This window comes from Dermacentor silvarum, chromosome 1 (genome assembly GCF_013339745.2).
Source record: "Dermacentor silvarum isolate Dsil-2018 chromosome 1, BIME_Dsil_1.4, whole genome shotgun sequence".
Lineage (NCBI taxonomy): Eukaryota > Metazoa > Arthropoda > Arachnida > Ixodida > Ixodidae > Dermacentor > Dermacentor silvarum.
In genome coordinates, this window is record NC_051154.1 from 181,305,251 (window position 1) to 181,316,798 (window position 11,548).

Sequence of the window (11,548 nt, forward strand, 5' to 3'; positions counted from 1 at the left end):
CGAAAACATATACACCGGCGACCATTATTACCACCAAGGGTACCGCCACGTGCAAGGACTGTTTTACTAAAAATCAAATAAGGCCTATCTGCAACCATATACCTAAGAAAACGCAACTTCTCCTCTTATATAAAGGAATCAATGGGGTGGTAGGCACAGGACATTCCCGAGCGCGCAATCTTTTCGGTTTCAGTGGTTTCTCGCATTAGGCGATCCCAGTGTCCTCTCAGAATGGTACATTCATTTCACAATTCTAAGCAGGCGCACACGCGTGCTTCAATGGGCTGACAGGCAGCCTTCATGCTACGTTTGACATTGTAGTGATGTTCTATCATCAAAACCGCGGCCAGCCTGTCCGACACGTTTGCCACATGTGAGGGGTTTCAGGTATATACGCCACGTTTTCCCGCACATCCGACATACGTGGAACCACTATATATATATATATATATATATATATATATATATATATATATATATATATATATATATATATATTGTCACGTAGTAGTGACCATAGAGAAAGGAATTCAACAAGAGGGGACACTCCCATAGGGCCCAGCGGCCGAATGGACTGCAGTGTGCCAAGCGGTCGGTGTCGATCACTTACATCACTTCCGGTTTCGGTTTTGGGCGCGCGTATTTTGAACGTAAGCTAGCACGCCGGCTGCGCCCCCCCCCCCTCTTTTTTTTTTCTTTTTTTTTTTTTTGCTCTTCGTGCAGAATCAGTTTATTATTTAGTCAAAATGATTAAAAATGATTGCGAACGATCTCGTAAAGTCCCATCGAATCTGTGCCACGTGCAATTTCACAAAGTAGACGCACGACCTTTTGTGCAATGAGGAAATATTTATTTTGCTCTATATAAAAGCTCGTTCCGCGCTTTTTGTGCGTTCATCCAACGTTGTGACACCAGCAGGTAAGGCAGTAGTTCCTGTATGAAGCTCCACCGGACGGCACCAGCTGAAAAAAAAAAAAAGTAAATTACAAGCATGTTACATTTTCAAGCACGTAACAGCATGTTACAAGCATGAGTCATTTTGGTATTTAGACATAGGAATACTGCGTGTAGAGGCGAAACGTGCGAAAGTGGTGAGTGGGCGGCATTACAAACAAAAGCAATTCGCTTTTACATACATGGCGTAGAAAATACCCGACTCATCCCAAACATATATGAAAACATCTGATTTCCAAGCGTTCCCCCATTTCCGGGCATTACTTACTGCACTTTGGCAGCACAAATACACGAGTGACTTCGCGTTTCCAAAACTTGGCCTCGGGCGAGGTGACGGTACGCTAGATACATAGAGACGGACGCAACAGGCACTCAAGACAAATGCGTGGGTGCAATGCCTTTTTTCACTCCTTTAGAAGACGTAATTTTCGAATTACAAGTTTCTGATACGTTCGTCGTTCGCGCGTTCTGCCGGCGCCAGCAGCACACCCCATGTTATCACTCTTGGCAATCGCCCATCGCGTTTTCAACAGGCGTGAGTACCGAAAGAAGGTATATGTTGTTGCGGAGCCATAAAAAACGTCACAGACTTGTCCCTCTAAGATTCATTACACGCCAAACTAACTTTATCACCACGGCCGAGCTGCTTATCGCTAACTGCGTCACAGCGCGCTGTGCGGCTGCAGCGTGCCTCAAAAGTACCCCAGGAAGTGCATGGAGAGTCACGCGACGCGTCCAAACTTCCGAATCCGAATGGGAGTCCAGGCGAACCAGCACCGTGGTTCTAACGTTCGCTCCGAACACAGACCGCCCAGAGAAGATCAACTTGGGCTTCACAAGACACGAGACCATTGACTACGTTGAGACACCACCGCGGTGCTTCAAGTGTCAGCGCTATGGACATGTGGCCAAGTACTGCCGTGGTGATCAGCGGTGTAAGAGATGTGGAGGACCGCATGATTTCAAAACATGCACGTGCAGGGAGAACGTTCTTTGTGCAAAATGTAGTGGTGGTTATCCAGCTAGTTATAGCAAGTGTCCTACGCGGGCAGCGGCAATAAAGCGAAAGAAAACGTTTATCTTGGGGCCAACAGCAAAGGATGAGAAGAATAAGACGAAGAAAAAGACGGAGAGTCGCAGAGAGTCAGATGACATCAAATGGAGTGAAACTGATTTCCCAAGCCTGAAGCCTCCTTCAGGAACCCAGAACGCAGTGGTGCCATTGCGCAGCGGACCGGCTAAAGCAGTCAAATCAGTGAACAGAAACCCCATAGAAGAGAAGACTGCTGAACAACCGGAACAGCGAAGCTATGTGTCTACACTGCAGCGACCCCAATCGCGTTGCGTTGAAAAAACGCCACAGGAGGACTGCCAACAGGTGCTACGTGCTCTCTTCAAGGCCCTGCGATCACACATAGAGAAGATGCCAGCGAGCTCGATGAAGGACATGCTCGAAGTAGTCCTGGCTCTCGAGTCAGTGATTCTAAGCTCTGCCTCTTCTTAAAGCACCAAACAATATGGATGTGGTCAGGACACAATGTTCACTGTCTCGCCCAAAGGTGCCACTTATTATGCAATGGAACTGTGCGGGTCTTGCGTGCCATTTACCTGAACTGTCGCTTTTCTTACGCAACATGCCTGTGCCAATATTGGCCCTGTCCGAGGCTGGTCTTCCAAGTTCCAGATCAATTGCTGGTTACGTCGCACATGGAAACCAAAGTATTCCGACATTTCCGAATGGAAGCGCCACACTATATGTGAGACGTGAAATACCGCATTACGTTCTCCCAGTTCAAGACCTTTGCAGCAGTGCTTTGGAGGTCACTGCTGTACAAGTGCGGCTGGGAAACCGAAGCCTCAGCGTTGCATCCGTGTATGTGAGCTCTCGCCAGAAGGTCTCGATGGGAGAGATCATAAGAGACCTCTGCAGCCGCTGCCCGGCTCCGAGGATTATATGTGGGGACTTTAACGCACACCATACTCTTTGGGGCGACAAGGTGACTGATGCACGTGGGAAGCAAATTGTGAGTGCCTTAGACACTGAGGGACTCTGCGTGGCGAATGACAACAACCAACGTTTTTTCGACCACCGGCCTCTTACAGTGTCATTGACTTGACATTATACTCAGCAGACATCCTCGCATCGTCAACGACGAGCAAAGATAGAATGGGTAGTGACCATTTTCCTGTCTTCGTCAACATTGCTGGATATAGAACCAACGGCCGAAAATCCTGTCCTGTCACGCATTGGGATACATACAGGGACGGCCTAAGTGAATCATCTGGAGACCTGTTCGCGGACATGCTACGTAGCAAGAGATTAGCTACCGCTGAGCTGAAGCTACCCGACCACTTTCCCGCTCCGGATCTAAAGCTAAAAAATCTATGCGCTGCTCGTAGAAGAGCGGAACGGAGGCTGATGAGGACGAAGGGCGACCCACCAATGAAGACAGTATACAACAGAATTAACGCGGTGATTCCACGTTACACGAAGAAACTAAGAAGAGATCAATGGGCAGCATTTTGTGCAAGCCTATCGGTCTTCACGCCAGTTCCAAGGATATGGTGTGTCGTTAATAACCTTGCTGGAAACTTTCGACCAAACAAGCCATTTGAAGCCCTAGCATTGAAGTTAGGCAAGACGCTCGATTGTCTTGCGAATGCCTTTGCCCAAGTATACTCTTCTGGAAGGTCAGCCGGCACAACCAACCCGCCTCCGCCGCTATCGTCGTCTCCGATGGATGCTCCTTTTACACTGAGAGAGATGGAGCTAGCTATGAGCAGCCTCCGACGTCGCTGTGCAGTGGGACCTGACCGCATAAGTAATCAGATGCTGACGAACCTACCTATTGAGCAACGACGTGACTTGCTGGCATTTTGTTAACAAAGTGTGAGCTAGAGGGGATATCCCACATTTATGGAAGGTACCATGGGTGGTACCGGTTCTGAAGCCTGGAAAGAATCCTGCAGCTCTGAACTCATACAGACCGGTATCGCTGACCTCCTGTGCAGCGAAGCTAACGGAGAAGATGGTGTGCACAAGACTCACTTGGTCTGTCGAGCAGGGTCGAAAACTACCGCCGTGCATGACTGGGTTTCGCCAGCGTCTAAGTGCTCAAGACAATGTGCTAGACCTGCTAAGCTACATAGAACATTACAGTGCGGATGGCCTGTCGACACTTGCTGTTTTTATGGATATTTCCAAGGCTTACGACTACGTGTCTCCAACAGCCATCATCAGCCAGTTACAAGTTATAGGCGTCACGGGTCATCTCTTGCACTTCATACATACGTTTCTCAATGATCGCCGTATCAGAGTCCGTCTTGGTAACACTTTGAGTGATGAAATAGGTATATTTCGCGGCGTGCCACAGGGAAGTGTTTTATCTCCCTTATTGTTTAACATCGCCATGGCTAGCCTCCCAAGAGTACTAAACCATCGAACACCAGTGAAGATATCTATATATGCCGATATCTGCATATGGGTCTCCGGCTACCAGCATCGGCGCCTCGCACGAATAGCCCAGGGAGCAGTAAATGCCATTCAAGGCCACTTGGCAACGCTTGGACTAACACTATCAGCAGAGAAATCATCATTCATACTATTTCCTGGAGTTAAAAGAAAATCTACACGCTTGAAGCTGAATATGGACGGATACCACATTCGACAAGTCACCAACGTCCGATTTCTTGGTGTTACCTTGGACCACAGGCTAATCTGGCGCCGCGCTGTTGACCACGTTGTGGCGTCATCGTCACAGAGGCTACATGTGCTCAAACGAGTCGCTGGCATACGCTGGGGCAACCACCCGACATCGATGCTACGGCTACATACAGCGTTGGTTACCAGTCGGATCCTGTACCAGCTACCCCTGATGTCACCCTCAGATAGCCAATACGAGCGCTTAGAAGCCATCCACAGAAAAGCTATTCGACTTTGCCTTGGAGTCCCTCAGCCAGCGTCGAACAAGAAAGTGCTCTACGAAGCTGAGTCACGCCCTCTGCGACTTCAGGCTTCCCAGAGTCTCATGATCCAGTTACTACGATTGTGTGAGTCTACGCCCGGGAAAGCCCTGTTAAGACGTATAAGTAACAGGCCACGGTCACATTTTTATGCAGCACTGAACACACTTCGCGTCTTAGGATTGCGCTGCTCGAGACAGAGGGAAAAGATAGAACCGCCCTGGACATTCGAGGACATCACATGCGACTTAAGTATACCACGATTGCAGTCAAAGAGCTGCATTCCATCTGCAGAAGCCAAGTCATTAGTCCTACAACATTTGCACACAACTTACCCGAACCACCTACAAGTATACACAGATGGCTCTGTCAAAGTAGACGAAGACCGCTGTGCAGCTGCATTCTGTATTCCCTCTCTGAGATATACATGGTCTGGCCGTCTAGACTGTATGGCCTCGTCGACAGTTGTAGAAGGCATAGCAATAGCTTTTGCGCTGCGCAAACTAAAGTCTCTGCCTTCGCAGAAGGTGGTTGTCCTTACGGACTCAAAGGCCGCGTTACAACAACTATACCGCGGTCTGCCATCCACCAAGTTCCCACGCAAATCACTAGCCCTTGTGAAAGAACTCAAGAACAAAGGCTTCACGGTAAAGTTTCAGTGGATTCCCTCCCACATTGGTATTACTGGCAACGAAAAAGCTGATGCGCTTGCCTACGCAGCGCTCTACCATCCTCCCAAAATCAAGGCTCCAAAGAGTAATCAAGTGAAAAAATCGGACATTCGAAATCACTTTGGGTCGCTTTGGGTTCCACCACATATGCCCTGCGTAACCAAGAGATTTCATCGAGAGGAAGCATCACTTTTATATCGAATCAGGACAGGATCTGCTTGTACACCGGCCTGGTTATTTAAGACGGGACGAATCAATTCTCCGAACTGTACGGCATGTGATGAGACAGGAGATATTGAACACTTTCTGTGGTCATATGCCAGCAATTCCAAGTTGAAAGGGACGCTCTCCTGGAGAATCTACAAAAAAAAGACCTTCCGCATGCGTGCCTGCAACACCTTATATTTCCCGAGGGATCAGTTATAGCCCGCACAGAAACTTCACGTCTCCTTATAGAATTCTTGAAAGAGACTGGTTTGATGGACATATGGTGAAACCATTCAGCGATATTGTAAGAGACGCTCAGGCGGAGCAATTGCCGGCCTTGATCGCCAGGCTAAACCCGCCTGTTGCTACAATCCACCACCACCACCACCACCACCTACCCCAGGAAGTAACGAAATTACTTTTTCAGTAATGTCTGGCGTCAGAGAAAGCGGCACAAACTTCTAGCAAGATGCACTAGACTACACATGCACCACGGCTGAGTTCTCGCTAACTGCGACACGGCGCCCTGTGCGGCCAGTGTGGCTCAAAAACCGAAATAAGTTACAATCTTCCCATAGGAAGCGTAGGAAACATGTCTCAGCACGATTTATTAACTCAAATTAACTGCGCCAGGATGGCCGAGCTGTTTTTCGCTAATTGCGTCTTAAGTCTCGGTCCCGTGCCGTATAAGCCTAATTGCGTCGTAGACTGTGAAACAAGATTTCTCACCTTGCCGTAGTCCAATAGTGCAGTGGTGTCTTGTCCCAGTGCAGAAGGAACGCAAGAATACGCCGAGAGCCCAATAAACCAGGTTACAGTTAAGAAAAAAAAAAAAAAAAAGGAGACAGACGGGTCGCCGCGCGCGAGCGCTCGAACGCGCGCGCAGCCATCCTCGCTGGCTTCGGGGGAGTGTCTGGCGGATGACGCATGTATCTGGCGCGTCATTGACCTGTGGCTAGGTAAGGCAAGGAAAATAAGTAGCAAAGCTTAAGTTCATTTATACGAAAAACGTTTTAGTTTTCGCGGCAAGTAATTAAAAAAATAAATCAATGCCTGTTAACTTAAGTTCACTTTCTTTTTTTTCGATGCTCGCGGCAGCTAACGTTCGGTGTCAAAAGTATAGCGTGACGTATGGTGACGTGTTTCCTGTTGCCAGTTTTTGCCGAGTGTCCCCTCTTGTTGAATTTCTTTCTCTATGGTAGTGACGCTGAAGTAAACAGTAGTAAAACTGTGCATGACGAAACTGGTTGTTTATTGGGCGAACCTGTGCCCACAAAAGCAAGCTACACTCGAAGCACAACGAAAGCGGCGAACACAGTCGGCGGTCGTCGAAATCTCATCAGCGGCGAAACGCGTCGGCTTTTATACCTGAGTCATCGAAGGTTCCAGATTAATCCCTGATGCCCGCGTGTCTTCCAGAAAGTTCTAGACAATTCGCGTCAGTCATACAATCAGATAACATAAGCGTCGGTGAAAACAGGCAACGGAAAGAAGCATCGATAACGTTCTAGAAACTTCCGATACAGGCGCGTCCTGCGCCGAGCGATAACGTTTAACATTTGTTAGCCGGTGGAAAGCGGCCACCGGTGAAAGATAAACATGTATACGTGTCAATACCCTCCCCTTAAAAAAGCATCGTCCCGATGCTACAAACATGAAAGCGAAAACAAAACTACGCGTACAGAAAGGGACAAAAATAACAAAGCAACAAAAAAGTTCGTCAGCGGGCGTAGAAAGGCTTAAGACGCACCACGTGGACGACTTCAGGTCGTGCGCGGCGCCGCTGTGATTGCGAAATACCGTCTGGCACGACCTCATAGTCCAGTGCGCCAATCCGTCGGATAATCTTGTAGGGTCCGAAATAGCGTCGTAACAGTTTCTCGCTAAGTCCTCGTCGGCGTATCGGAGTCCAGACCCAAACACGGTCTCCGGGCTGGTACTCGACGTAGCGTCGTCGAAGATTGTAGTGTCGGCTGTCGGTTCTCTGCTGGTTCTTGATGCGCAGGCGGGCGAGCTGTCGACCTTCTTAGGCACGCTGCAAATAGGTGGCAACGTCGAGATTTTCTTCGTCGGAGACATCCGGTAGCATGGCGTCAAGCGTCGTTGCCGGTTTCCTTCCGTAGACCAGGTTGAACGGCGCCATGTGCGTCGTTTCTTGCATGGCCGTGTTGTATGCGAAGGTCACGTACGGAGGATGGCATCCCACGTCTTGTGTTCTACGTTGACGTACATTGCCAGCATGTCGGCGATGGTCTTATTTAGGCGCTCGGTGAGGATATTCGTCTGCGGGTGGTAGGCGGTGGTCCGGCGATGGCTTGTCTGGCTGTAGCGCAGGATGGCTTGAGTTAGTTCAGCCGTGAAGGCCGTACCTCTGTCGGTGATGAGGACTTCTGGGGCACCGTGGCGCAGGAGGATGTTCTCAACGAAGAATCGGGCTACCTCGGCGGGACTGCCTTTGGGCAAGGCTTTTGTTTCGGCGTATCGGGTGAGGTAGTCCGTAGCTACGACGATCCATTTATTCCCGGACGTAGACGTCGGAAAAGGCCCCAGTAAGTCCATCCCGATCTGCTGGAACGGTCGGCGAGGTGGCTCGATCGGCTGTAGAAGTCCGGCTGGCCTTGTCGGCGGTGTTTTGCGTCGCTGACAGTCTCGGCATGTCCTTACGTAATGGGCGACGTCGGCAGAGAGGCGAGGCCAGTAGTATTTTTCTTGTATCCTCGCGAGCGTGCGGGAAAAACCGAGGTGTCCAGCCGTTGGGTCGTCATGGAGAGCTTGCAGAACCTCTGGACGCAATGCTGAGGGTACCACGAGAAGGTAGTTGGTTCGGAGGGGCGAGAAGTTCTTCTTTAGAAGAATGTCGTTTTGCAAGAAAAATGACGCCAATCCTCGCCTGAACACCTTCGGTACAATGACGGTCTTGCCTTCCAGGTAGTCTACAAGGCTCCTTAGTTCGGGGTCGGCTCGCTGTTGTTCGGCGAATTCGTCAGCACTGATGGGTCCCAAGAAAGTGTCGTCATCCTGGTCGTCTTGTGGCGGCGGTTCTACGGAGGCGCGAGGCAAGCAGTCGGCGTCAGAGTGCTTTCGCCCGGACTTGTAAACGACGGTGATGTCGAATGCTTGAAGTCTAAGTCTCCATCGTGCGAGGCGACCTGAAGGATCCTTCTAGTTAGCTAGCCAACACAAGGCGTGGTGGTCGCTCACAACTTTAAAGGGCCTGCCATAGAGGTAGGGACGAAACTTTGATGTAGCCCAGATGATGGCGAGGCACTCCTTTTCTGTTGTGGAATAATTTGCTTCCGCCTTCGATAGCGACCGGCTAGCGTAACTTAAAACCCTTTCTAGTCCGTCAGTCCTCTGCACAAGAACGGCGCCGAGTCCTACGCTGCTTGCGTCGGTGTGGACTTCGGTATCGGCGTTTTCGTCGAAATGCGCAAGTATTGGCGGCGATTGCAGGCGTCGCTTGAGTTCTTCAAATGCTTCGACTTGCGGCGTCTCCCACTTGAACTCGACGTCGGCCTTCGTGAGGTACGTCAGTGGCTCGGCGATCCGTGAAAAGTCCTTGACGAAGCGCCTGTAATAGGCGCACAGTCCAAGAAGTCTACGCACTGCTTTCTTGTCGGCCGGTGGAGGAAAGTTGGAGATGGCTGCAGTTTTCTGAGGGTCGGGGCGCACTCCAGACTTGTTGATGACGTGGACCAAGAACAAGAGCTCCTCATATGCGAAGCGGCACTTTTCTGGCTTTAACGTGAGTCCTGAGGTTTTGATTGCTTGAAGAACTGTTTCAAGGCACCGCAGGTGTTCTGCGAAGCTTGAGGCAAACACAACGGCGTCGTCCAAATAGACGAGGCAAGTCTGCCACTTCAAGCCTGCCAGTACTGTATCCATGACGCGTTGGAAAGTCGCAGGTGCCGAGCAAAGACCAAGCGGCATGACCTTGAACTCGAACAGTCCGTCTGGTGTTATAAAGGCAGTCTTCTCCCGGTCCCTCTCGTTAACTTCGATTTGCCAGTAGCCGGTTTTGAGGTCCATCGACGAAAAATACTTTGCGTTGTAGAGTCGACCCAAGGCGTCGTCAATCCGTGGGAGGGGGTATACGTCCTTCTTCGTGATCTTGTTGAGGCGACGATAATCGATTGATTGATTGATGTGTAGTTTTTATTGGCGCAAGGGCCAGATATGGCCAAAGAGCGCCATGTACGTAGTGATGAGTAATCAATGAATGGTTTGTTAACAGATTAAGAAATTAAGAATGGTGGATAAATGTGGCTGTAAAGGGGCCTAAAATCAATCACTAAGATGTTTAGAATATAAATATACTAAAATTATCGCAATGATTTGTGATGTGCGCTATGATCATAAAATATTTGCGATGAAGAATGGTTAGCAGGACCTGGAGGTGACAGCAGCACTAGTACCTCACAGAGCCCTTGGGGGCAAGGACTGGTAGGCACGTGCTTACAATTGTGCTTGTATTGCAGCTGCAACCTCCAAGAGGAGGTCGTGCTACAAGTATCCGGGCCAAATGACTTTTAAGATGTTGGTTTCAGCTAAAAATTTCAGTACTGTTTGAAATTCAAAAAGCGGTTCATTGCTCAGAAAAAATGCAGGGTGTGTAAGTGGTGACGATATGCGAAACGGAAGTACTTTTTCCTCTCTGCTTCTACTTCAGGGCACTCAAGAAGAACATGGAGGACTGTAAGACTATCGCCACACTTTGTACATGTCGGAGGATCACTTCCATTCAGTAGGAAAGAGTGAGTGCCGTAAGTATGCCCTATTCTTAATCTACAGAGGAGCACTTCCTTGTGTCTTGCTGTTCTCTCAGATATCCAGTTTCCCAATTTTGGTTTTATGGTGTGCAGTTTATTTAATACTTCGTCATCCCACTGGCTTTGCCAATACTTCCTCAACTTATGGCGTAAGAAGGGCTTGAGGTCTGTAGCTGGTATGGGTTTATTTACGTCTGTCTCACTAAAAGTAACTAACGAAGCATTTTCATCAGCAGCTACATTGCCTTTTATTCCTCTGTGGCCAGGTATCCAACATAAGACAATGCTTTGGTTTTGCACATATGCTGAGCATAGTGAGGTGTATAGCTCATTAAATACAGAGTTTGTGTGTCTTCGGAAGCTCATTAGGGCTTTTACAACACATAATGAGTCTGTGAATATGATAGCCTTATTGAGATTAGTCTGCTTGATATGCTTTACCGCTGAAAGTATTGCGTAAGCTTCAGCTGTGAAAATACTTGTGTTTGGATTTAGAGCACCGGACGTCGAAAACGACGTCCCGAGGGCTGCGTATGCGACACCAGAAGATGACTTCGACGCATCTGTATAGAATTCTGAGCGGGAATACTTCGCCTGAAGTTCAAGGAAGTGCGAGCGTATGTGCGCCTCAGGCGCACGTTTTGTTATTTCGACAAAAGAGATATCGCACTCTATGGTCTGCCATTCCCACGGCGGTGGCAGGCGAGTGGGAGCCATAAGGGTATTTTCTGCTAGTGGAATACCTATTTCTTCTGCCAATGCTTGCAAGCGTAGGGACAAAGGTGTTCTAATAGCTGGGCGGTTACGACGAAGTGTGGCAGTGGAGAGGTCCTGGATAGTTATATAGCATGGATGCTCAGTATCTGATTTTACCTTCATGTAGTAGGATAAACTGAGATATGTGCTTTGAAGATGCAGAGACCATTCATTGGACTCAACATAGAGGCTTTGAACGGGGCTTGTCCTAAAGGCACCTGTTGCCA

At 49.0% G+C, this 11,548-nt stretch overlaps 1 long non-coding RNA gene across 1 annotated transcript; it reads right to left on the reverse strand.

The window, feature by feature from the left end:
- Nucleotides 1-829: 829 nt before the first annotated feature.
- On the reverse strand, nt 830-6,909 carry LOC125941163 (uncharacterized). The gene is made up of 2 exons (XR_007464162.1): nt 6,526-6,909; nt 830-963 (listed from the first exon to the last, which is right to left on the reverse strand). It is a non-coding gene; the product is annotated as an uncharacterized LOC125941163 (long non-coding RNA).
- Nucleotides 6,910-11,548: the final 4,639 nt, after the last annotated feature.